General features: G+C 43.9%; 1 protein-coding gene across 3 annotated transcripts in view; it reads left to right on the top strand.

Annotated features, from left to right (window-relative positions):
* Nucleotides 1-4,078: 4,078 nt before the first annotated feature.
* The window catches only part of MATN4 (matrilin 4), a 103,028-nt gene continuing 79,384 nt past the window's right edge, over nt 4,079-27,722 (top strand). For all 3 annotated transcript variants that reach the window (XM_040331616.1, XM_040331617.1, XM_040331614.1), the window contains exon 1: nt 4,079-4,170. The gene's annotated coding sequence lies outside the window, so the exon portion shown is untranslated. The remainder of the gene's footprint in view (nt 4,171-27,722) is intronic.

Genomic DNA, 27,722 nt, shown 5'->3' with positions numbered 1-27,722 from the left:
TGGCAGTCTCATTAGCTCATGACAGAGGGAAAAAAACAATCCTAACATCATGAACCTGTTTAAAAGTTTATTCCCATAAAACAGACCCGGCCTTATCCCATTGCACTTACAAGAACATATATAAAATATAGCATGTCATAGTAAACCACTGTACAGCATATCACGATACTCGCTCACCATCTGTGGTGATGCCTGGGTAGAGATTGCAGCAGCTGACAGATACACAGTCCGTATGGTCACGCCTAGACGCGTTTCGTCATTACATCTTTGTCAATAGTCGTGGCCACACAAGACGGACTCATAGGTTTATAGTGTGATCATTGAACGGGTTAACTTCCCGGTTGTAAACACTATAAAGCTACGAGTCCATCCCATGTGGCCATGCCTATTGACAAAGACGTAAAGACAAAACGCGTATAGGCACACGGGATGGACTTGTAGCTTTTACAATCGGGCAGTTAACCCGTTCAATGATCACAACTGGCTCTCCCCCAGTTCTCACCATGGATTGTTAGAGACACATCCATCGTCGACCACATCAACTATCAATGTCTTCGACACATGCCATCTTATCATGTGTAGACCTGGCGGCCCAAAGTTCGGGCTGAAAACTGACCTGAAACGGTGAACCTGTACGCACCGGACCCCTGTTGTGCAACGGATCCGTCTTAGGTGTGAACCCAGCCTTAAAGCCTCCATAACACCTCAGCAGTGCCACAGTCTGATTGCCTCCAAGCCATGCCGCATTGATGCAATAATTCATGCAAAAGGAGCCCCAACTAAGTATTGAGTGCATATTATACTGTACATGGACATACTGGTTTTCAGTAAGCAAACATTTCTATATTAAAAATCCTTTTTTTGTTATTGGTCTTATGTAATATTCTAATTTTCTGAGACACTGAATTTGGGGTTTTCACTAGCTGTAAGCCATAATCATAGAACTTGAAGATGAGGGACACTTTGGAGTGACCTGCAGACACCATTAAAATAAAACCCAGGCTTCCAAGTATTTATAAGATATTCTTTGATTGCTGTGCCACAAGCAAGAGTCTCACAGACACATATAAACCTCAGTACAATCAGAAAAAATGAGACTCTTCTGATACATATAATTTTGTGTACACTGAAAATAAACAGAGCCTGAGACCACTTAAAGAAGAACTTCATTAACCACATGCCTACAGGGCACTTTCACCCCCTTCCTGCCCAGGCCATTTTTCAGCTTTCAGCGCTGTCACATTCTGAATGACAGTTGCGCGGTCATGCAACACTGTACCCAAATGAAATGTTTATAATTTTTTTCCCACAAATAGAGCTTTCTTTTGGTGGTATTTGATCACCTCTGTGGTTTTTATTTATTGCGCTATAAACAAAAGAAGAGGGACAAGTTTGAAAAAAAAAAACACAATATTTTTTACTTTTTGCTATAATAAATATCCATTTTTTTTTTAAACACATTTTTTCTCAGTTTAGGCCGATACGTATTCTTCTACATATTTTTGGTAAAAAAATCGCAATAAGCGTATATTAATTGGTTTGCACAAAAATTATAGGGTCTACAAAATAGGGGATAGATTTATAGCATTTTTTTTTTTTTTTACTAGTAATGGCAGCGATCAGCGATTTTTATCGTGACTGCGATATTGCGGCGGACACATCGGACACTTTTGACACATTTTTGGGACTATTCACATTTATACAGCGATCCCTGCTTTAAAAATGCACTGATTACTGTGTAAATGTGACTGGCAAGTTAGGGGTTAACACTAGGGGGCGATCAAGGGGTTAAATATATTCCCTAGCGTGTGATTCTAACTGTAGGGGGAGGGGACTCTCAAGGGGAGGTGTTCCTCTGTACTGGGAACACACATTGGTCTCCTCTCCTCTGACAGGATATGGATCTGTGTGTTTACACACACAGATCCACACTCCTGCCATGATCACGCGCAATCAGTGCAGTTTTATAGCACTAATCAATGTGAATGGTCCCAAAAACGTGTCAAAAATGTCCGATGTGTCCGTCGCAATGTCACGGTCACAATAAAAATCAACACCCTTACATCAGGTGTCCTCACCAGAGTCCCCCCTTACACCAGGTGTCCTCACCAGAGTCCCCCCTTACACCAGGTAACCTCACCAGAGTCCCCCCTTACACCAGGTGTCGTCATCAGAGCCCCCCTTACATCAGGTGTCCTCATCAGAGTCCTCCCTTACACAGGTGTCCTCATCAGAGTCCTCCCTTACACAAAAATATATCCAGCACTAATTTGCATACTCACTCCTCCCAGTACAAATCCTTTTCCTCAACCTCCTAGAACAAATTATTCTCCCCCACCAGTACAAATCCTCCCCAATCTCTTTTCACAGAATTAATCCTCTTTCCCTCAGCAATGTTTACATTCCTTGTGACAGCAATAAAAGTGATCAAAACATAAAAAAACACAATTTTATATTATACAAATAAATAAAATAAATAAGATTTTTTTTTTAAAGCGCCCCCGTCCCTGCAAGCTCGCGCAGCAAATAATACGCATGCGGAAGTTGCGCCTGCATATGTAAACGGTGTTCAAAACACACATGTGAGGTATCGCCACGTTTGTCAGACCGAGAGCAATAATTCTAGCCGTAGACCTCTTAAAAAAAATTAACTTCACCGATTTTTAGGTACCATAGTTTCTCGCCATTCCACAAGTGCGTGCAATTATAAAGCGCCCATCAATGCAGCCTCACCAGCACCCATCAATTCAACCTCACCAGCGACCATCAATGCAGCCTCACCAGCGCCCATCATTGCAGCCTCACCAGCACCCATCAATGCAGCCTCACCAGCACCCATCAATTCAACCTCACCAGCGACCATCAATTCAGCCTCATCAGCGCCCATCAATGCAGCCTCACCAGCGCCCATCAATGCAGCCTCACCAGCGCCCATCAATGCAGCCTCACCAGCGCCCATCAATGCAGCCTCACCAGCGTCCATCAATTCAGCCTCACCAGCACCAATCAATGCAGCCTCACCAGCGCCCATCAATGCAGCCTCACCAGCGCCCATCAATGCAGCCTCACCAGCGTCCATCAATTCAGCCTCACCAGCACCAATCAATGCAGCCTCACCAGCGCCTATCAATGCAGGCTCACCAGCGCCCATCAATTCAGCCTCACCAGTGTCCAACAATGCAGCCTCACCAGCACCAATTAATGCAGCCTCACCAGCGCCCATCAATGAATGTTTATTTGATTCATTCAGGAGTCAGGACACAGCCTCAGTCCTCCACTTGCCGCTGTGCCTCTGACACTATGTGCGAATGGACCAGTGGCTGCCTGCTGATGCTGAGACTTAAGTTGCTTGCTGCAGAGAGTAGGAACATCAGTGGCCAGGCGCCCCTAGGCAGCAGTGCACCCTAGGCAGCTCCCTAGTTTGCCTAGTGGTAGCACCAGCCCTGATTACAATTATTTAGAGCAACATTTTTCCCTGTGTTAATATTAGCCACGGTAATACTGACCACACGCACTTTTATTATCCGGTTGATTCAATCAAAATGATTGAATCTGCAAATAAGTAGCCATAACTTTAGTGGATTTCTCCTAAATTTCTATTGGATTCCATCAAACTGAATCCATCGGCCAGGGTGGAGAATGACTAGTTGCTTTGCTTCGATTGATGGCAAGAAAACGATTGTATTTTGATTGCTCTAATTATCAGATTATATGGTGATGTGATCAATAATTTATAATTGTAAGTGATGATCGTATCTTGGCTATTGACTGAAACCTCTTTCGCCATGGGTGGCATATCGATTGAAAAAATTGTCAGCTATAGGTAAATTATTCCTATCAGAAGAGATTGATGAGAAAATCTATCTATCATTTCCTGAAGCAGAAGGGATTTGTTTGATTGGATAGATGCACTGAGACTTGTAAGATCTGCTGGTCTATGGTTATTAAAGCATCCCATGGCAGGCTGTGTGGACCCCTCCTCCATCCACCTCTGTAGACGGGAGACGGTGACAGCTGTAATGCTAATCTGTGTTGTTCTTTAGGCTGCTTGCAGAAGTTCCAATTTCAGAATGGGAGGGGCTCTTTTTTACCTCCCAGAATTAAAAACCTGAAGAGATCCCAGCGCTGTGCAAAGCAAGACTAGAGCGGAGAAGGTGAACGCACATCACAGTAAGGACCCCATTTACTCTCATTTATACACTGCCTTATGGGATGCCTCTGGGACACTTCTTGTAGATTTTCTTCTTTCATTCTGCAGTATTTAGAGGAAATATTTCCTACTCTGTATGGGACACAGGGCTCCCAGCCTAGACTCAGTCTTTTGGCGAGACGTTCCGAGTCATGGTACGAGTACGCTTCACATAGGACACATTTGGAAACATTCGTTCATTAAGTCCACTTTGATCGTTCCTTCTTGGCAAGCAGCATTCCCTAATTTGCTATTTTGGCTCTTTTCATTGCATTGCTAGGAAACGGACTGCAGTGACTTGGGATTAGTTTGTAACCTTAAGAGACCGTTTAGATCTGTGCGCTTTTGTGTAGCATTAGGAAAGCGCGTTTGTCATGAGTCAATGTGCGTTTGTGTTGATGCTAAATTTCAACGCGTTTTAGAATTTTCGAATTTGCCGAGGATAGGGTTAACAGCCATTGACCAAGGCTTGTAAATACCTGTAGCTAACGCATCAAACCCCATGTGATGTGCATTTTGGGATGCTGCAATTGACTACTATGGGCCAATGCACTAAGAAAAAGGGATTTCTTTTTCATTTTCATTATTTATTGTGCTGAGATAGGAAAAAAATTATCTTTATTGTGGTAGACTACTAACACATGCATTAAAATGCAACAGTGTAAATGGATCCTTTGTAATCTCTGTGTATATGGATCCTAAGTAATCTCAGTGTAAATGGATCCTTAGTAATCTCTCTGTAAATGGATCTTTAGTAATCTCAGTGTAAGACTGTAAGTGGATCCTTAGTAATCTCAATGTAAATGGATCCTTAGTAATCTCAGGGTAAATGGATCCTTAGTAACCTATCTGTAAATGGATCCTTAATAATCTATCTGTAAATGGATCCTTAGTAGCCTCAGTGTAAATGGATCCTTAGTAACCTCAGTGCAAATGGATCCTTACTAATCTCAGTGTAAATGGATCCTTAGTAATCTCTGTGTAAATGGATCTTTAGCAATCTCAGTGTAAGTGAATCCTTAGTAATCTCAGTGTAAATGGATCCTAATGCCTTGTATACACGGTCAGACTTCCGCTGTGAGTCCGTTGGAAGTCCGACGGAAAGAAAGAGAACAGATCCTTAGTAATCTCTCTGTAGATGGATCCTTAGGAATCTTAGTGTAAATGGATCCTTAGTAATCTCAGTGTAAATGGATCCTTAGTAATCTTAGTGTGAATGGATCCTTAGTAATCTCAATATAAATGGATCCTTAGTAATGTCAGTGCAAATGGATCCTTAGTAATCTCGGTGTAAGTGGATCCTTATTAATCTCAGTGTAAATGGATCCTTAGTAATATCAGTGTAAATGGATCCTTAGTAATGTCAGTGTAAATGGATGCTTAGTAATATCAGTGTAAATGGATCCTTAGTAATCTCAATATAAATGGATCCTTAGTAACCTTACCTCAGTGTAAATGGATCTTTAGTAATCTCAGTGTAAATGGATCCTTAGTAATTTCAGTGTAAATGGATCCTTAGTAATCTCAGTATAAATGGATCTTTAGTAATCTCAGTGTAAATGGATCTTTAGTAATCTCAGTGTAAGTGGATCTTTAGTAATCTCAGTGTAAATGGATCCTTAGTAATCTCAGTATAAATGGATCCTTAGTAATCTCAGTGTAAATGGATCTTTAGTAATCTCAGTGTAAATGGATCCTTAGTAATCTCAGTGTAAGTGGATCTTTAGTAATCTCAGTGTAAATGGATCCTTAGTAATCTCAGTGTAAATGAATCCTTAGTAATTTCAGTGTAAATGGATCCTTAGTAATCTCAGTGTAAATGAATCCTTAGTAATTTCAGTGTAAATGGATCCTTAGTAATCTCAGTGTAAATGAATCCTTAGTAATTTCAGTGTAAATGGATCCTTAGTAATCTCAGTATAAATGGATCTTTAGTAATCTCATTGTAAATGGATCTTTAGTAATCTCAGTGTAAGTGGATCTTTAGTAATCTCAGTGTAAATGGATCCTTAGTAATCTCAGTATAAATGGATCCTTAGTAATATCAGTGTAAGTGGATCCTTAGTAATCTCAGTGTAAGTGGATCCTTAGTAATCTCTGTGTTGTATACGTCCAATGACAAGCTCAGGAATTCTCACTGACCCGAGTCACCATTGGATCAGTGCAGATTGTAGCACTACAACTGCTGGACCATACCAAGCTCTAACAGGTAATGCTGGAACTTGTAGTTCTACAATGGACAGAACAAATGTGTGTTTTATACAGTAGAAGCTGAAATGTGATGGGGGGCAGTAACTAAATAATGGCGTCAGATACATTATATCATGGTTATATAACAGCCCCCCTCCGCTTCTAGATTATTCAGTATTGTATGAGAACGTTGATAGAGATGTCCGTGTTTCATGTATTACAAGCACTCTGACATATATACTATAATAGGATAAAGCAGGTGATATTCTTACCATATCATTTTTGTACAATCAACTTTACATCTATAAAAACAAATCTTTTCAGGCTGGGCTCACACTAGAACACGCAGCGGCGCACAGCAGTAGTCCGGCGCGTCTCCAATCACCGTATCAGGTCTGATTTCAGACAGAATTTTTGGCTGAATTCAGACCTGAAACGGAACAAAAGACGGGAGCACCATGTGTGACCCATCTCTATAGAGAGAAGGTCACAATCTCCTGCTGTGCGATTCGGATGCAGAGAAATTGCATCCAATTCGCAATAGTGTGAACCCCGCCTCAGTCAATTTGTATCCAATCAGGCAGCCCCCTGCACTACATATTTGTATAAGAAAGATTGTACAATCAGATTGGAACATTTATGGTGAGCTTAAAAAGTGGTATTGCCTATTCCAACCAATTTGATTCCTCCAACGATCTGGACTTTGGTCTATATGGGCAACATCCACTTTTACAGAATCGCCATAAAGACTTTGCAGTGACAATAAACGTCCAAGCAGTATGTGACAGTCAGGGGACGCGGTTGGGCACATTAACAGAAGAAGGTTTAGTCAATGTTGTGTGTATAACCAATCTGCCAGAGCTCAGTTGGTGGTTATTTTCTTTTTACGGATGAATGGCGCACATGAGAGGTACAAGACTCAATTCACAAAGCTTTAACTCCCAGGATAAGGAGCTATATTTCATCCATGTGACTGCCATGTTCGAATCTCATTGGTCTCTACAGCTGAAAATAACTGTCACTTTTTTTAATCTACCTTATCCTGGTGCCAAACCTCTGTGAGTTAACAGTTACTTGAACCTGCCATACATTTGTCATGAATTGCAGCCATGGATGGCCCTGTCAGCAGCCCCGGCTTGATAAATTGTGATTGATGAATTGCAGGAGCTAGGTGGCAGGACATTGTTAAAGTCAGATGCAGTCATTGTTCATGTATTTAGACAGCTGTGGGTGCCGGTTGTCTGAATACAATGGCTGACAAGGAAAATCCTTCATCCTCAATGTTTAGTGTGGAAATTGTAGCATGTAGGACTAGCTGAGATTTCTTGTAGTTCTAAAACTTCTGGGGTGCTGAGGTTCGCTATCACTGCCCTATACAGTCTAAATCAAACCCATGTCTCCCATTGGGCCATCCAATCACGGCCATGATGAAATCATTTATGAGGTAGTGGGATCGATGCCCGCATTCTCCACCATAAAATAAATAAAAAAAATTATTGACCGATTCCAACATTGATTGTTATCTCCTCCTAAGGTGGGCCATGCACTATGCCAGGGTTAGACAAAACCCAGGCGCCAGGTCACAATTGCGACTAGAATTAGCGACCTGACGCTTGGGGTGGCACAGCTGGGGTATCCTGTGTCTCCGTGCGCTCCACCTCCCCCTCCGCGCGATTGCGTCAGGCCGCCCTGGCCGGGAATTGAGGCCGCGGCTTTGCGGCCTTCTGCAGGCCTATGCTTCCTTCTGTGATCTGGCGACATCTTGTGGTGGCCGTTGGTATGACAAGACAACCAGCAATGCTAATGGAGCTTCCCCTGTCTGTTTTCACTGCCATCTCCTTCCCTCTAATTAGAACCCCTAAACATTAGATATATTTTTTATTCTAACACCCTAGAGAATAAAATGGCGGTCGTTGCAAAACTTTCTGTCACACCGTATTTGCGCAGCGGTCTTACAAGCACACTATTTTGGGGGGAAAATACACTTTTGTTAATAAAAAAATAAGACACCAGTAACGTTAGCCCAATTTTTTTTTATATTGTGTAAGATAATGTTACGCCGAGTAAATTGATACCCAACATGTCACGCTTCAAAATTGCGTCCGCTCCTGGAATGGCGACAAACTTTTACCCTTTAAAACCTCCATAGGCAACGTTTAAATAATTCTACAGGTTGCATGTTTAGAGTTACAGAGGCGGTCTAGGGCTAGAATTATTGCTCTCGCTCTACCAATCACGGCGATATCTCACTTGTGTGGTTTAAACACCGTTTTCATATGCGGGCGCTACTCACGTATGCGTTCACTTCTGCGCGCAAGCTCGGCGCGACGGGGCGCGTTTCTCGCTCCTAACTTTTTTAGCTGGCTCCTAGATTCCAAGCAAATTTGTTAACCCCTGCTCTATGCAATCCAATTGTACTCTCTTCCTAATGGTGGCCTTATATGCTTGAATAAAAGATCCATTTATCTTCTAATGGATCTCTCCTGATAGGAGTAATTGATTGATAGTCAACAACCCAATTGATCAGTATTTGCCACACACAGGGAAGTGGAGTTCCACCGACAGTTGGAAGATCTGATCGTAAAGTTATCAACCACCTCTCCATTTCAATCACGCAGTCTCATAATCCGATCAATCAAAATATGACCAGAGGCATGACCAAAGCATCAATATGATTGATAACTTTCTGCCATGGTTGATTGACTCAGTTTGGTCAAATCTGATGTAAAATGAGTCTAAAGCCTCGTCCACACGGAACGATTGTTGGCCAACTGAGCATCAGATTTTTGTCAAAAAAGCGTGTGCCAGGATCTTGTCTTGCATACTAACGTCACACAATTGTGCCACAAACACGAAACGTAGTGACGTACTACGAGGAATTTCAGCTCTTGAGCACCACCCTTTGGGCCCCTTCTGCTAATTTTGTGTTTGGTGAGCACTGATTCCGAGCATGCGTGTTTGTACTTTCAACTTTTGTGTGACTGATTTGTGTACTGACCATGCGAAAATCTGATGTCACACCATTGTCCAACCTACACACACTATTGAATTTTCTGCAGAGTTTTCTCTTCAGATTCCCCAAAACCATGAAGTACAAGGGCCAGCCTGATTGCATACAAATTGAAACTTTTAAGGTTTGACCTCATATTAGATGTTTTTTGTAATTCTGAAGGCAACAATCTGCAGAAAAACTAATAGTGTGTATGGGGTCTAAAGCTGGCCATATACTTGTAAGAATATTTATTATTTATTATTAGTGGACTCAAATTGGTCATTTTTGACCACAGTGATAGAACATTTGAAGGAGATACTTTCTCAAATGAAGGATTTTTTTTTTCAGTGAATGTGGTTTTCATTCTGGAAAGTCCATTCATCCCAAAATCAAATGTTAACAGCAAATGTTTTTTTAAGTATGCTCGACAACATTTGTCATATCATTGAAGGTTCTCATGAAAAACCTCCTAGGGTATGGCCAGCTTTAATCGATTGGAAGAGAAGTCATGGTTATTTAACTGTTTTCCGATTTTATTGAATTGATCACATAATAAAATGGGTAGTATGACCACCATTAGGTCCTCCATCAATTATGTAGTACCGTATTTTCCGGCGTATAAGACGACCCCCTAATTTTCCAGGAAAAATGTTGGTTTTGGGATATTTACTCGCTGTATAAGACTAAGCTGAGGGGTAGCCAGAACCGCTGACAGAAACAGGCTTTTTCAAATCTCACTGTGCCATTACATTACATTCCTCACTGTGTCATTACATTACATGCCCTGACTGTGCCATCACTTGCCCCCACTGTGCCATCACTTGCCCCCGCTTGCCCCTCACTGTGCCATCACTTGCCCCTCACTGTGCCATCACTTGCCAATCACTGTGCCATCACTTGCCCCTCACTGTGCCATCACTTGCCCCCTCTCTGTGCCTGAGTTTGCCCCCTCTCTGTGCCTGAGCTTGCCCCTCACTGTGCCATCACTTGCCCCTCACTGTGCCATCACTTGCCCCCTCACTGTGCCATCACTTGCCCCCTCTCTGTGCCTGAGCTTGCCCCCTCTCTGTGCCTGAGCTTGCCCCCTCTCTGTGCCTGAGCTTGCCCCTCTCTGTGCCTGAGCTTGCCCCCACTGTGCCTGAGCTTGCCCCCACTGTGCCTGAGCTTGCCCCCACTGTGCCTGAACTTGTCCCCCAGTGCAATCATTGCAATCACTGCAAACTGCCATCACTTTTTTTCTGAATGGTGCGCTGCGGTGCGGTGACAGTCTCCGTGCTGCGAGCGTCAATGATTTAAAAGACGTGCCTTCTCCTCAGACTGTCCTGTGTTAGGCGGAACACAAAATTTCCCAGCAGCGCCTCTGTTCTGTGTTCCGCCTATCACGGACGTCTTCTCATCTCGTCCGAGGATAAGAAGGCATCTGTGATAGGAGGAACACAGAACAGAGGCACTGCTGGGAAGATTTGTGTTCCACCTATCACAGAACACTCTGAGGAGAAGAAGCGTCTTTTAAATCATTGACGCTCTTGCAGCACGGAGACCGTACCCGGCGTATAAGACGACCCCCTACTTTGGATGCATTTTTTTGCATCCAGAAAGTCGTCTTATACGCCGGAAAATACGGTACAAGGACCAGTCTGTCTGAATTTGTACTACAGTAAAACCTTGGTTTGAGAGCATAATTAATTCCAGAAACATGCTTGTAATCCAAAGCACTTGTATATCAAAGCATTTTATTTACAGGGTATAAAAGAGAAGAGAGGCGCCTCTAAGTGTAGCAATAAGTTGCTGAATGTTGTACCTTCATTAACCACTTAAGACCCGAACCATTATGCAGGTAAAGGACCTGGCCAGTTTTTGCGATTCAGCACTGCGTCGCTTTAACTAACAATTGCGTGGTCGTGCGATGTGGCTCCCAAACAAAATAGGCGTCCTTTTTTTTGCACAAATAGAGCTTTCTTTTGGTGGTATTTGATCACCTCTGTTTTTTTTTTTTTTTGCGCTATAAACAAAAATAGAACGAAATTTTGAAAAAAAAATCTATATTTTTTGCTATAATAAATATCCCCAAAAAAGATATAAAAAAACATTATTTTTCAGTTTAGGCCGATACGTATTCTTGTACATATTTTTGGTAAAAAAATCGCAATAAGCGTTTAACGATTGGTTTGCGCAAAATTTATAGCATTTACAAAATAGGGGATAGTTTTATGGCATTTTTATTAATATATATTTTTTTACTACTAATGGCGGCGATCAGCATTTTTTTTCGTGACTGCGGCATTATGGTGGACACATCGGACAATTTTGACACATTTTTGGGACCATTGTCATTTTCACAGCAAAAACTGCTATAAAAAAGCATTGTTTACTGTGAAAATGACAATTGCAGTTTAGGAGTTAACCACTAGGAGGCACTGTAAGGGTTATGTGTGACCTCATATGTGTTTCTAACTGTAGGGGGACAGGGGCTGGACATGTGACATCACTGATCGCCTTTCCCTATATCAGGGAAAAGACGATCAGTGACATTGCCACTGTTTACACACACCTCTCCCCGTTCTTCAGGTCTTGTGACCAATCGCGGGACACCGGCGGTGATCGGGTCCACGGGTTCTGCGGCCGCGGAGCTTCGGACCGGGTCGCGGGCGCGCCCCACGGCTGGGCACTTAAAGGGAACGTACAGGTAGGTGCCTGTGCCCAGCCGTGCCATTCTGCCGACGTAAATGTGCAGGAGGCGGTCCTTAAGTGGTTAAATGTAACCATATTGCTACACTTAGAGGCTCCTCTCTTCTTTTTTATACTCAGTTGTGACATGACGCTACTCTTATATCAAGACATCGCTTGTATATCAAGGCAACATTTATTAAAACATTTTGCTTGTCTTGCAAAACGCTCTCAAACCAAGTTACTCTCAAACCAAGGTTTTACTGTAATTGTTTAGGATTATCTTTGTTACAGAGTTTTGGAGATTAGGGAGATTGTGTAGGGTATCCCCAGATGCCCAGTTCTTACCCATTGGGCCATTGTATCAGGTAAGTTATGGCTGACCTAGCTGCAGAATTGAACAATTGACTCGACTTTTGTGCCACTTCAATTGCTATAAAAACCCATGCTAATAAGATGTGGGCCATGTGATGTGAGTGAAGTCCAGACATAAGGGAATGTATGAGTGATGTATGGTTGGATGATTGTCCTTGATTACAGTCCCTGCCATACCTCTGCTGGGCCCACCATTCTATTAAGCATGGGCGGACTGACCATTCGGGCACCCGGGTACTGCCCGAGGGCCCCATCCCTCTAGGGGGCCCCATCAGGGTTGCCAGCCTCAGTGAAACCAGGGACAGTATATAAAAATCTGTGTTTTTTTCCATCTGTCCCTTAAAAATGTCCCTTACCGACATCCTTTTGGTCTAAAAATACCAAGGCCCAGATTCTTAAAGGACTTAGGATCGGCGCAGCGCCATGTACGCCGTCGTAAGTCCTAATCTGGCCCGTCGTATCTATGCGACTGATTCTTAGAATCAGTTACGCATAGATATCCATTAGATCCGACAGGCGTAAGTCTCTTACGCCGTCGGATCGTAACTGCAATTTTTTTTTTGCCCGCTAGGTGGCGCTTCTGTCGATTTCCGCATTGAGTATGCAAATTAGCTAGATACGCGAATTCCCGAACGTACGCGCGTTCGACGCAGTAAAGTTATGATGTTTACGTTAGGCTTTTCCCGGCGTAATGTTGCCCCTGCTATATGGTGGCCTAAGTGCGGCGCAACAATGTTAAGTATGGCCGTCATTCCCGCGTCGAAATTTTAAAAAGTTACGTCGTTTGCGTAAGTCGTCCGTGAATGTGGCTGCACGTCATTTACGTTCACGTCGAAACCAATGACGTCCTTGCGACGTCATTTTGAGCAATGCACACTGGGATATTTTAGGGACAGCGCATGCGCAGTTCGTTTGGCGTGGGGACGCGCTTCATTTAAATGATACACGCCCCCTACCCGCCGAATTTGAATTCCGCCGCGTGATTTACGCTACGCCGCCGCAACTTTACAGGCAAGTGCTTTGTGAATAAAGCACTTGCCTGAAAAACTTGCGGCGGCGTAACGTTAATCGGATACGTAACGCCACCGCATAGATACGCCATTCTACGAGAATCTGGCCCCAAGATTATAGCTGCCCCGCCTCTCCAGTAACTTTTCAGTGTGTGTGTATGTGTATTCTATGTGTATGTATAGTGTGTGTGTATACTGTGTGGCCCCATAATCTATTGCCTGGGGGCCCCATAATCTCCTATTGCCCTGGGGCCCCAAAATCTCCTATTGCCTGGGGGCCGCATAATCTCCTATTGCCCGGGGGCCCCATGAGTTGTCAGTCCGCCCCTGCTATTGAGTGATGATTGTATATACTGCCAGGGCTTAATGTATGTTAAATAATCAGCAGCGTTGTATATGATAAATAAGCCCTCTCTAGTCTGGAGACACTGCGCACCTCTGATCGGAGCCTTGGTCCCCTTATACACCAAGCCTGGGGGGGTAATAGAACATGACTGATGGCTTTCCATGGGGAGGGAGACACAAGAGAGAGTAATTGTTTCCTTGTGTTCCACACTCCCCGCGGACTTATATTTATGGGCTTTGCAGACGTTCGTTGACGTTTTCCATGGTTTACTAGGAAGGGATGTATTCTGATGTAGGCTGACAACTCTTTCTCCGTGGAGTTTAGGAGTCAGGACAGTATACAGCCAGGTTGCCTTGTACTATGTTTGGTATGCTGACCCCTCAGACACTTTTAACACCCCAGCTGTCTCCTTCTTAGGTATATAGACAAAGGAGCTCTGTGAATAGATTGCTGGGGTGTAGGAATTTTACGGACGCTACTGGAAACGCGCACTACCATGGAAGCACTCATTTACATTATATACTGTACATATAAAATAATCTATGCTGTTTATCCTTATTTTATTGTTAGGCTCCATTCACACTAGCGTTACTCCAAAGTCGCACGATTTCCAGTGCGACATTGGAGGCAAGACTTTGACCCAATTCTACACTCAATGGATCTAAGTCGCATCAAAAGGCGCACCAGAGCACCTTTTCAAAGTTGCTGCCACTTTTCACCTTTGTGTTTCACCTATTTTTTTTTTTTTTTAAGCTCCACTATGTACCAATATAGCATTAATTTACTTATTTTGCAAAAAGAAAACAGCTTTTCATTAATTCTACACACACTTACCTAACTCTCTTCATAGCTGTTTAAACACAATGCTCGATTACTTCTGCCTTACTTACTGGACAGACTTCAGGTCATGACACAGGAAGGAGTTGACCAGCTGAGGGTAGATGATGCAGGATGTGTGCTAATGAGATCAGCTGGTCAACTCCTTCCTGTGTCATGATCTAAAGTCTGACCAGGAAGTAAGGCAGAAGTAATCAAGCAGAGTGATTAACCACTTCCCGCCCGGCCTATGGCCGATTTACGTCCGGGAAGTGGTTATGAAATCCTGACAGGACGTTCTAGAACGTCCTGCAGGATTTCATGCCGCGCGCGCCCGTGGGGGCGCGCATCTCGGTGATGCGGGGTGTCAGTCTGACACCCTGCATCTCCGATCTCGGTAAAGAGCCTCCGGCGGAGACTCTTTACCACGTGATCAGCCGTGTCCAACCACGGCTGATCACGATGTAAACAGGAAGAGCCGTCGATGGCTCTTCCTCACTCGCGTCTGACAGACGCGAGTAGAGGATAGCCGATCGGCGGCTCTCCTGACAGGGGGGGTTAGCGCTGATTGTTTATCAGCGCAGCCCCCCCTCGGATCGCCACACTGCCCACCCTGGATGCCCACCCTGGAGCACCAGGGTGGGCAAAAAAAAAAAAAAATGACAGAAAAAAAAATAAAATAAAAAAGTCTAAAAAAATAATAAAAAAAAAAGCATAAAGAAAAAAGATGCCAGTCAGTGCCCACAAATGGGCACTGACTGGCAACCTGGCAAAAATCAGTGCTGCCACCCCAGTGTCCATCAGCGCCACCCCAGTGTCCATCAGCGCCACCCCAGTGTCCATCAGTGCCACCCCACACTGCCCATCCATGCCCAGTGCCCACCTATCAGTGCCCATCTGTGCCACCCATAAGTATCCATCAGTGCCGCCCATGAGTGCCCATCTGTGCCGCCTATGAGTGCCCAGTGCCGCCTATGTGTGCCCATCAGTGCCGCCTATGTGTGCCCATCAGTGCCGCCTATGTGTGCCCATCAGTGCCGCCTATGTGTGCCCATCAGTGCCGCCTATGTGTGCCCATCAATGCCGCCTATGTGTGCCCATCAGTGTCGCATACCAGCGCCGCCAATCAGTGCCACCTCATCTGTGCCCGTCAGTACTACCTCATCGATGTCCATCAGTGCCATCTCATCGGTGCCCATTAGTGCCGCCATATCAGTGCCCGTAATTGAAAGAGAAAACTTATTTACAAAAAAATTAACAGAAAAAAATAAAAACGTAATTTTTTTTCCAAATTTTCAGCCTTTTTTTAGTTGTTGCGCAAAAAAAAAAAATCGCAGAGGTGATCGAATACCACCAAAAGAAAGCTCTATTTGTGGGGAAAAAAAGGACGCCAATTTTGTTTGGGTACAGTGTAGCATGACCGCGCAATTGCCATTCAAAGTGCGACAGTGCTGAAAGCTGAAAATTGGCTTGGGCGGGAAGCTGCGTAAGTACCTGGTATGGAAGTGGTTAAACAGCTATGAAGAGAGTGAGGTAAGCCTGTGTAGAATTAATGGAAATGCTTTTTTTTTTTTTGCAAAAGAAGTACATTAATGCTATATTGGTACACAGGGGAGCTGGAATTTAGAAAAAAAGGTGAACAAAGGTTAACCACTTCAGTACCAGGCACTTTTGCCCCTTCCTGCCCAAGCCAATTTTTAGCTTTCAGCGCTATTGCATTTTGACTGACAATTGTGCGGTCATGCTACACTGTACCCAAACAACATTTTTATCGTTTTGTTCCCCCAAATAGAGTTCTCTTTTAGTGCTATTTGATCACTGCTGAAATAAAAAAGACCCCACATTTTGAAAAAAAAAGTTTTTCTTTGTTTCTGTTATTTTTTTTTGTAAATGAGTAAGTTTTCTCCTTCAATGACGGGCACTGATATGGCTGCACTGACGGGCACTGATGAGGCGTCACTGATGGGCACCAATCAGGTGGCACTGATGGGCACTCATAGGCAGCACTGATGGGCACTCATAGGCGGCACTGATGGGTACTTATGGGTGGAACTGATAGATGGCACTGATAGATGGCACTGATAACTGGCACTTATGGATGGCACTGATGACACTGATGGGTGGCATTGCTGGACATCACTGATCTGGCATTATGTATGAATAGTGCCAGTCAGTGCCCATTTGTGGGCACTAATTGGCATATATTGGGCATGTGCATGGCATCCCTGGTGGCCCAGTCAGGATAGCTGAACCACTTCCCGGCCGTCATTCTGCTATAGGCCATGTGGGAAGTGGTTAACTTCGCCTTTTAGTTGCACTAATTTGAATTGGTGCCATCAAAAACAATAGGCTGCAGCTTGATATGCGACATTGATGTCCAAATTCGCATGACAAATCGCACAAGTGTTAATGGAGCACTATGATGTAACAGGGTCTGCACTGTAAAGGGGCACTGTGATGTAACAGGGGCTGCACTGTAAAGGGGCACTGTGATGTAACGGGGACTAGACTGTAAAGGTGCACTAGGATGTAAAGGGGTCTGCACTGTAATGGGGCACTGTGATGTAACGTGGACTGCACTGTAAAAGAGCACTGTAATGTAACAGGGACTGCACTGTAAGGGGAACTCTGATGTAACGGGGACTTCACTGTAAAGGGGGACTGTGATGTAACGGGGACTGCGCTGTAAGGGGAACTCTAATGTAACATGGAATTCACTGTAAAGGGGGACTGTGATGTAACGGGGACTGCGCTGTAAAGGGGCACTGTGATGTAGAGGGGGACTGTGATCTGTGATGTAAAGGGCCACAGAGGGACTGCTTTGAAAGAGGAACTATGATGTAAAGGTGGACTGTGGACACTGATATAAAGGGGGGACTGTGCTGTACTGATATAAAGGGGGGCTGCGATGTGAAGGGGGGGCTGTAAAAATTGGTTGCCATGAAACCGGTCCCTGGTACCAAAAAGGTTGGGTACCGCTGCTCTAGGCAATATATGCCCCCATTTGATATCACATTTGGTCTCTATCAAATGTGTTATTTGATTCTGTTCAATAATATGTTGGTTGTCAGATTGCAAAACCTTGTCCTCTGGGAAAAATAGATATATTTAGAATAGTTGACATTCAGAGTTCATGCTGGGTCAGTGACGTCACAAGGCCGCGGTGTCACCAGTTGAAGCCCCACCCTTACCTATATGAGAACTGTCAAATGGCAAGCCAGGCATTAATCGGTGTGCCTCAGTTGACAGCAGAGCGTTTTTTTCCTTCTTTTCGGGTCGGCGGTGGCAGCAGGCATTGTAATTTATGATGGATCTAAATGGGGGGGACACTATTTTTTTTTATTTTTTTAATAAAGGAATTGTCAAAAACTACGTTTTTATGACTTTTTGGTGAATGGATAAGGGTACTATGTACCCCATACTTATTCACATAGGGGAGAGGGCAGCCCAGGGTTGTGGTGAAGAGATCCTTGTCCCCATCAACATGGTATGGATTTTGGGGGACCCCACACTCTTTTTTTTACATTTTGACGTGGGGTTCCCCTTAAAATCTATACCAGACAAGAAGGGCTTGGTATGGACTGGGGGGATCCCACGCTGTTTTTTTAAACATTTTTCTGTTGCCGGAAATGGTATTGTATTTCCAGCAATTAAAATGTAATTTCATGCATTTATTTTTTCTTTAGAATTGTCAGTATGTTCTATACATGGTACAGATGTGCCAATTTAAAGGCAAACTACAGGGACCCCCCAGGCACTATATTTAAAGGAATTTTTCATTTTCATTGTTGCACTTTAAGCATCATTAAAATCACTGCTCCTGTAAGAAATCTTTTAAAAAATTTTTTTGCATTGATACATGTCTCCCAGGGCAGTACCCGGAACCCCCCCCCCCCCCCATATACTTGTTTATGGCCAATTACTTGCATATAAGCCTTCAAAATGGCCAGTTATGATTTTTCAAGTTCAGCTCTCATAAAATTAAATGGCGTTCGCCGTTTGGGTCAGTACTCTTTCTCTGAACAGAGGGGTGTTCGGCCCATCTCCACCCCAATGTGGCGTACACATGATCGGACAGTCCGACATCAAAACCGTGGATTCTTTTGAGACGGATTGTTTGCTTAAACTCGTCTTGCATACATTCCGAAACGTCAAGAGCGTGGTCACATACAACACTACGACAAGCCGAGAAAAATGAATTTTAATGATCCCGAGCATGCGTAGAATTTTTTGTGTCGGAATTGGCTACAGACGATCGGAATTTCCAACAAGAACTTTTGTTGTCGGAAAAATTGAGAACCAGCTCTCAAACATTTGTTGTCGGAAATTCTGACAGCAAATGTCCGATGGAGCATACACACGGTCGGATTTTCCGACATCAAGCTCACATCAAACATTTGTCGCCGGAAATTCCGACCGTGTGTACGCGGCATTAAAGTGGTTGTTAACCCACTCATTTAACTTCATATAATTCTGTGTGTTTGCTAATGATAATGCCGGCTTTACCTGATTTCAGAGCGCCCCTTGGTGCTCATGTGACCCGCCGACTCTCTCCTCTGCAAATGACGGAGGCACGTGAACTGACCACGGTGTCAGGGCTCAGCAGCCATGATAAACCGTGGTCAGTTTACAGGGGGAAGGCAGAAACTGGCAGGATCAGCCAGGTATTTCAGGCGATGGAGAGGGCCAAATGACACAGCACAAGCACTGTGCTATATAACATGCTTTAAAGGAACAGAATCTTTTTTTTTTTTTTTGGGTAACAACGCTTTTAAGTTGGCCAAGGGACTGGCCAAGATTCGATCCATGTATGTACTCTATCCAAAACTAGAAACATTTTAGCTAGCATTCCACTTAAATAATATATATTTAAATAAATACAAATTTCTTTTTAGCCTTGGATAGAGTAGGGAAGGGTTAAAACCCCAGTCAGCTTTTTGTATTACTCGAAGATGTGTAGCGTAGAGGCTCTGGAGCCATTGTGTATTACTTTTCACTTTGTAAAGTGGAATAAATGAGGAGTGTAATGATTGTAGACGGGTCGCTCACACTAAAGAAGAACCGTCTATAAGATGCAGCAAGTGATTGGAGACAGATGATGCACCGCATCAATTATATGGTGTCCACAATAAAGGGTAGACTCCCTTATCTGGGTTGCGTATACTCAATAATCCATTTGGCCTTTCCTACAATTGGTGTGGCACTTTATTGCCCTCCAACCACAGTTTGTTTTTTCCTGTCCTGGAAACACAACAGGAAGTAAGAGCAAAGCTCTCCAAAGCAAGTCCCTACGTGGGCAGGGCTTAAGGTGCCCTAGTGGGGGCAAGTGGAATTGCACTCACTAATGCCTAAATTCAAGCCAAGGAGCTGCGGTCATGTGACAGTCAACATTTAAGGCAGATTTCCCAAACTTAGCAGTGAGCTGCAACTACACTGTAACTCATTATCTGTGGCTGCCTTCATTACACTGACACTTGGACACTTCAAACACACTCTCCATCAGAGGTGTGCAGCATTTTGGGACCGCTAGCACAGAGTCTGTACCGGTGTCCACTATGCATTAGTGTCACCTATCACTCAGTGACTAATCCCATGGTTGCTATGGGATACAAGAAACGCTCTCTGTCTCTGTTCTCCATGCTTGCTCTATTTCACAAGGGCCCTTCTGCATCTCTCTCTCCCGTGACTTCAGGCTGGGTCCCTAGGCACTCTGTGCTGCGGGTCTGGTCCCAAAAGTGGTGAACCGACCAAAAGTAAGGCACCTTTCACACAGGCGAACCGTTCGAGTCCACCTGTTAGTTTATTCGGCGGACCTGAATGGGCGCTCCATACAAGTCTATGGAGCGTCAGATGTCAGAGGTAACATGTCCGCTGACATCCGATCCGCTAAAATCAGACGCATGGCGATAAATCGCCATCCGTCCTGGGGAGATCTGCTGTAGCATGGTTTTCTTTAGCAGTGCTGAGCTTTCATTTATACCTCTCCACTCCATTAAGTCTTCAAAAGCAAGAAAACACCAAGTACTTCTGAGTATGAAGGAGCATGTGACTCACTCCATGTGACAGCACTAGTGCTTAGTGATTGGCCATAATAGTGGGAGGAGTCCTCAGCCCTGTGTAAGCTCTGACTTTATTACTTTGCTCCTGGGGGGATAATGGAAAGTTGGGAGAGTTTGTGATGCTGGGGAGGGTAGTAATAAAGTGAACCTGTTGCATTGCCCTGCTTGGTGAAAACACAGGTTATGTTTAATAATGAAATGCCATTGCAGAGGGAGAAGAGGGGCAGAATAAAACCCTCACCCACCACTTGCTCACGACCCATATAAAAAAAAGCTCTGATTTTATTACATGCTAACATCTAAAATATTTCCATAATCTGAAAGACGCTAAATGCTCCTGACAGTATGTACAAGTTAAATATTAACATTCCAAAGTCAAATATATGATATACGATAGCTTGCTTCCAGAGCTAAATAAAATGTTATTTGACACTATAGAAATAGTAGTTCAAATAAGAAGCTGAATTAAGGAAGGAGAGTTCATATTGGAAACCTAGGAACAACCATCCCTGAAATTCTCAGCCTTTGCCTCTCCTGGACATCTCAGATTAGCTAGGATGAGGTGGTGCTGGTGGTGATGTGTACTGTACATACAGGCCCAGATTCAGGTAGAACCGCGCAATATTTGCGTGGGCAAAGGGCAACGATTTTTACTCTGCGCCCACGCAAATATTTTGATTTGCCCGCGATTCACGGAGCAGTAGCTCCGTAAATTGCGCGGGCGCTATGCTAATTTGCCCGGCGTAAGGGCGCCTAATGTAAATGATCCCGCCGGGGGCGGGAATCATTTAAATTAGGCGCGCTCCCGCGCCGAGCGAACAGCGCATGCTCCGTCGGGAAACTTTCCCAACGTGCATTGCGGCAAATGACGTCGCAAGGACGTCATTTGCTTCTAAGTGAACGTGAATGGCGTCCAGCGCCATTCACGAATCACTTACTTTACGTAAGTGATTCGTGAATGGCGCTGGACGCCATTCACGTTCACTTAGAAGCAAATGACGTCCTTGCGACGTCATTTGCCGCAATGCACGTCGGGAAAGTTTCCCGACGGAGCGTGCGCTGTTCGCTCGGCGCGGGAGCGCGCCTAATTTAAAGAGGGACGTGAAATTTAAATTTCACGAGCGGGAAGGGCGGCTATACTTTAGCATTGGCTGCTCCTACTATGAGTAGGAGCAGCCTTACGCTAAAGTCGCCGTACGGAAACTCCGTACCTTGCGTGCGCAGGGCCCGCGCAACTTTTGTGAATCGGTGGTAGTATGCAATTTGCATACTATACGCCGATCACAATGGCCGCGCCCCCTAGCGGCCAACGCAAGAATGCAGCCTGAGATATGAAGGCATAAGGAGGCTTATGTCTGTCATATCCTAGGCTGCAGTCCGCATAGCGATGTTCCTGAATCAGGGGCATTCGCTATGCGGGAGCAAAACAGCTATTGCGCCGCGCAACCTATGGTTGCGCGGCCGCAATAGCTTCTTGAATCTGGGCCACAGTATATAAGTACATAGGTACCTTAGTAGTCAACTAGGATTCTAAGGCTATCCATACACATAAGACACAAGGTTAAAGATACAGGGAATTTTTTAATTGAATTAAAAAAAAAGTTCATTCACCTGAAACACCATAGATAAACATTGCCCAGAAAAATGATCAATTGCTGGAAGTTCTTCTTCCATTTTTTTTTCTTTTTCAAACCATCTTTTTGCAGGCTTGTTTTTGGAGATAACTGCACGATTTTACACCAGTTTTTGCCAACCAGGGTTATGTGGAACCCTCAGGGGTGATAGGATTCCTTAAACAATGAGACATTTTTGACTTTCAGAAAGTAACCACTGTCAACAATGATTGTTTAGCTATCTGTAAGGGGGAATTGTTTTAATGACTACCAATGTAAAGAGTGCTCTTCCCGCTAACCACCGACGTAAAGAGCATACTTCCTTCTGATGACCAATGTAAGGGGCATTCTTCCAACTAACCACCAATGTAAGGGGCAGTCTTCCCACTGACCACCAATGTAAGGGGCATTCTTCCAACTAACCACCAATGTAAGGGGCAGTCTTCCCACTATCCACCAATGTAAGGGGCATTCTTCTCACTGACCACCAATGTAAGGAGCATTCTTCCCACTAACCACCAATGTAAGGGGCATTCTTCCCACTAACCACCAATGTAAGGGGCATTCCTCCCACTGACCACCAATGTAAGGGAAATTCTTCCCACTGACCACCAATGTAAGGAGCATTCTTCCCACTGATCACCAGTGTAAGGAGCATTCTTCTCACTGACCACCAATGTAAGGAGCATTCTTTCCACTGACCACCAATGTAAGGAGCATTCTTCCCACTAACCACCAATGTAAGGGGCATTCTTCCCACTAACCACCAATGTAAGGTGCATTCTTCCCACTAATGGCAGTGATCAGTGACTTATAATGGGACTGCAGTGATGTGGCTGGCAATCTGACACTAACTGACACTGGGTGGGGACTGACTAACTGACATCACCAGTGGCACTATAGATCAGTGATAATCCTGCCTGTACACTGACACTGTACTAATGACACTGGCTGGGAAGGGGTTAACATCTAGGGGGCAATCAAATGATTACCTGTGTGCCTAAGAAGAACAAGTGTAACGTTTGCTGCATTTACTAATCAATGTAGCAGATTTGCTGCTCTGTGTACAGAGCCCGGTGTTGTTAGTAAACACAGGGTTCTATACTGTGTTTCGCTAAGTCAGTGTTTCTCAACTCCAGTCCTCAAGGCACCCCAACAGGTCATGTTTTCAGGCTCTCCATTATTTTGCACACGTGATTTGATCAGTTTCACTGCCTTAGTAATCACCACAGTCGTTACAGGGAAATCCTGAAAACATGACCTGTTGGGGCGCTTTGAGGACTGGAGTTGAGAAACACTAATCTAAGCAGATCAGCAAGTCCTGGTCATCCTTGGCTGGGACATGCTGACTCCCTTGTGCTGTACCGAATCACAGCACATTGGGGCCTCTATCCGGAAATGCTGGATCATGTAAATGTGTGGCTGCCCCATCGCCGTACATGTGCATGGGGTGGTCCTCAAGTGGTTATAAATAAAGTTTGCAGGAAAGATCATTTATACAAGGCTCTTGGGGTAGGAAGGGACAAGGTAAATAAAGGCACCTTTCTAAAAAAAACAAGCATTTAACCCTTGATGTGTGTGTGTGTATTTGGGGGGAGGGGGGAGCGGGGGGGTGCTTATCCTACCTGCATGGCTTTTTAATATCCCTGTAATTCAGCTATAACCATTTGCCTAATACGGCACTTTTTAGAAACATGTTAAAAATCTGCATTTTTTTTATGGAAATTACTGTAAAACCCCCAAAATGTGTATTTCCTGAGAGCCAAGACACTGGAAAATAAACTAGTGGAGATTGCAATTTTTTTAATTTCACATCATATTTGCGTAGCCAATTATAAAAAGAATATTTTCAGAAAAAAAAGTAATAATATTTTGTTCAAACAAACACAATTTTATACCAATTTTGCGGATACAATACGAAAGCTTGTGTTGTGTCGAGTTAACAGATACCAAACATATCAGGCCTTAAAGTTGCAAAAAACGATGGTACCCAAAGTTCTCCGTAGGCGATACTTTAAGGGCTCATGCACACTGCTTTTACATTTATTGAGCATTTCTTTTTCATCATGACAAAAACACCTCTATGTAAGCCTGCGTGTCCAGGCACACATAGGTGTTTACAGGTGTATAGGAAGAGGAGTGTTTACAGGCTGAAAGCACCAAAGGAGTGTTCTTGGATTGAAGAGCATAAACGCATGTGTATTATGCAAGTTTGGTGCGTTTTTAAGCCACAGTGCTATCATTCTTGGGAGGGTGCAAACAAACTGAAGAAAAACATCAATTGCAGCCACTGTGCCCATCAAACGCAACCATTGTGCCCATCAAGCGCAGCCACTGTGCCTATCAAACGCAGCCACTGTGCCCATCAAACTCAGCCACTGTGCCCATCAAGCGCAGCCACTGTGCCCATCAATTGCTGCCACTGAGCCCATCAATTGCCGCTACTGAGCCCAATCAATTGCTGCCAGTGTGCCCATCAATTGCCGCTACTGAGCCCAATCAATTGCTGCCAGTGTGCCCATAAATTTCCGCTACTGTGCCCCATCAATTGCTGCCAGTGTGCCCATTAATTGCCACTACTGTGCCCGTCAATTGCTGCCACTGTGCCCATCAATTGCCGCTACTGTGCCCCATCATTTGCCGTTACCGGGCCCCATCAATTGCCGCTACCGTGCCCATCAAATGCTACCAGTGTGCATCCCCCGCCCGGGACTTACCTGTCTAAGCGCTGTCCTCCACGCTCCTTGTACTCTATGTCTTCTCCCGTCCTCTCCCGTCCTCTGCTATGATTGGATGCCTGATAGGCAGAGGATCAGATCTGCTCTGTGCAAAACCATTACACAGAGCAGATAAGTATAAAAAAAATTTTTTTAAATGCCTTTAACCACTTGCCGACCAGCTCACGCACTTTTACGTCGGCAGAATGGCACGGACAGGCAAATGGGCGTACAGGTACGTCCCTTTAAATTTGCAGCTGTGTGGGCACGTGTGTGCCCCTGCCGTGAGCTCTGTGACCGTACTCGTGGGACCCGCTGACTCGATCTCCGCCGGTGTCCCGTGATTGTGTCACAGAGCTGCAGTACGGGGGGATGCCTATGTAAACAAGGCATTTCCCTGTTCTGACTTGTGACAGGACAGTGATCTACTGCTCCCTGTCATCGGGAGCAGTGATCACTGTCGTGTCACTGGAAGCCCAGCCCCCCTACAGTTAGAATCACTCCCTAGGACACACTTAACCCCTTTCTCGCCCCCTAGTGGTTGACCCCTTCACTGCCAGTCACATTTACACAGTAATCAGTGCATTTTTATAGCACTGATCACTAAATGGGAACGATCCCAAAATATTGTCAAACGTGTCTGATGTGTCCGCCGTAATGTCGCAATTACGATAAAAATCGCTGATCGCCGCCATTACTAGTAAAAAAAATATTAATAAAAATGCCATAAAACTATCCCCTATTTTGTAGACGCTATAACTTTTTTGCGCAAACCAATCAATATACGCTTATTGCGATATATTTATTTTTTTTACCAAAAATATGTATCGGCCTAAACTGAGGAAAAAAAATATTTTTTTATATATTTTTGGTGGATATTTATTGTAGCAAAACGTAAAAGATATTGTTTTTTTTTTTCAAAATTGTCGCTCTATTTTTGTTTATAGCGCAAAAAAAAAAAATAACCACAAAAAATACCACCAAAAGAAAGCTCTATTTGTGGGAAAAAAAGGACGTCAATTTTGTTTGGGAGCCACGTCGCACGACCGAGCAATTGTCAGTTAAATCGTCGCAGTGCCGAATCGCAAAAAGTGGGCCTGGTCATTGGGCAGCCAAATCCTCCGGGGCTGAAGTGGTTAATATCACTATAACATGTGTTGTGGTAAGGCAGCCTATTCAATGGCCTGTACAACAGCAAAATGCGCATAAAAAAAAAAGAGAAAATCCACAGAAACCAAATAAAATGTGTGACAACCAGCATACAAAAATGGGATTGCCTGCTGTGACTTAAAGCATCTTTTTATCTGCTGTCATTTCATAGAAAATGAAAAAGAATTGTGATTGGTTGATATAAGCAATGACCCCGCCTTTGTGTTTTTCCCCAGTGAATATACAGTATATAGATTTCGAATCCCTTTGCTGAGCCACCTCTTGAAAGACAAAAGGGAGACAACGCAGGTATTTGTTCAGGTGTCCCTTCCATGGATTGAACTTTTTTTTCCCGTGAGCAGTAAGTGAGACGGTGAACAGTTGGATTTTATAGTGTGTGGTAAAAATAAGCAGCAGCTTGACTTAGAAAAGGGCAATTGTTCTCCTCCAATGGAATGTGGATGTTGCAGAGCGCAGACCTATTCTGCTCAGAGAAAATAGCTGAATGCAGGTATTCAGGAGATGTCTGCCACATAGAGGTCCATTCAGTCCTCTACGGTTACCGGGAGCGCCATTCAATCGTTTCCTTACATTAAAGTAGACCTGCCGCTATAAATCACACTTCACACTCATCAAATCACTCCGTGTCATTATTAACCACTTCAGCCCTGGAAGATTTGGCTGCTCAATGACCAGGACTTTTTTTCCGATTCGCCACTGTGCCGCTTTAACTGACAATTGCACGGTCGTGCGACGTGGTTCCCAAACAAAATTGGCGTCCTTTTTCCCCCACAAATAGAGCTTTCTTTTGGTGGTATTTGATCACCTCTGCGGTTTTTATTTTTGGTGCTATAAACAAAAATAGAGTGACAATTTTGAAAAAAACTAAATCTTTTGTACTTTTTGCTATAATAAATATCCCCAATTTAAAAAAAATAGCATTGTGTGATTTTTAGCTCTCCACCCCCTTTTTTCTGAGCTCTCAGACAACCATTATATATGCTGGTCTTTGAATGGCTGCACAGAAGAGAAGACTGCAGATAAACAGGTACAACATACGTAGGGGGATTTGTTTCACCTCTGTGTATCACCTGAGGCCAGTCACTTCACTGGGTATATGTGAGGCTGGTTTCACACTGGTGCAGGGTTTTCCCAGCATTCCAATTCGCATGACAGGAGAGTGTGCCTGGCTCTCAATGAAGTCAGTTCACACATCTCTGCTTTTCTCATATTCCGTTATAAAAGTTTGCAAATAATCTTTCTTCATAAATTTAGGCCAAAATGTATTCTGCTACATTAAAATAAACCAAATTAGTGTTTATTATTTAGTATGTCTACAAACTATGGTGTGTACATATCTTAAAATGGATCAATTCTGATGTACTGATGGCTTATCTTATTTCTTGAGGCCTGAAAACGCAAAGGCAGTACAAATACCCCCCAAATGACAACTTTTTTTAAAAACAGTCCAAGGTATTTAGTAAGAGGCATGGCAAGTTTTTTGACGTTGTAAGTTTTTGTCACAATTTTTTGGAAAATAAAATGTAAACATTTTTTTTTTTACAATAAATGTTTTAATTTTTTTACATACTTTCACCA

This window comes from Rana temporaria, chromosome 12 (assembly GCF_905171775.1).
Source record: "Rana temporaria chromosome 12, aRanTem1.1, whole genome shotgun sequence".
NCBI lineage: Eukaryota > Metazoa > Chordata > Amphibia > Anura > Ranidae > Rana > Rana temporaria.
Note: the sequence above shows the minus strand (reverse complement) of the source record. Positions and strands in the feature narration are given on the sequence as shown.